Genomic DNA, 485 nt, shown 5'->3' with positions numbered 1-485 from the left:
CCTTTGCTGACCACTGTAAATAAAATAAAGGCTGATGGCAAACAGACTGTCACCTCCCTGGTGATGCTGGGCCAACTAGATACTGTATAGCAGGGATCACCTATATGCACAGAACCCACTATGGGGTCTGGACTGTCTTTTTCCACAGTTGCCAAGGTGGTTGTGGAAATACCCACAAGTAGGCCTGCACAATTAATTGTTATAAAACCGCGATCTCGATTAAGCTTGTTCATGATTACATTTTTAAATGACTTTGATTCTCATTTAATTTTGCGAGCCAACTGCATCCCAAACGCTACAACTTTCTTCTGTGAGTTTTAAACATAGACTGTATAAAATAGGTTATAAAGTGCTCCCAAGCGCTGCAATGCTCTCCCTTCTCTTCATTGAAGCTTGTGTTTACAGGCTTGTGGTGATTTGCAATGTGCCAAAAGAAATCTGTGTTTGGTACTGCCAATTTGTTTTGTTTTGTCATGGTTCATGTG

General features: G+C 41.0%; 1 protein-coding gene across 4 annotated transcripts in view; it reads left to right on the top strand.

Annotated features, from left to right (window-relative positions):
- The window catches only part of cntln (centlein, centrosomal protein), an 87,256-nt gene that overhangs the window by 64,876 nt on the left and 21,895 nt on the right, over nt 1–485 (top strand). The gene's annotated exons all lie outside the window — the stretch shown is intronic.

This window comes from Etheostoma spectabile, chromosome 2 (genome assembly GCF_008692095.1).
Source record: "Etheostoma spectabile isolate EspeVRDwgs_2016 chromosome 2, UIUC_Espe_1.0, whole genome shotgun sequence".
Lineage (NCBI taxonomy): Eukaryota > Metazoa > Chordata > Actinopteri > Perciformes > Percidae > Etheostoma > Etheostoma spectabile.
The sequence above is the reverse complement of the archived record's forward strand: the minus strand, read 5'-3'. Positions and strand labels throughout refer to the sequence as shown.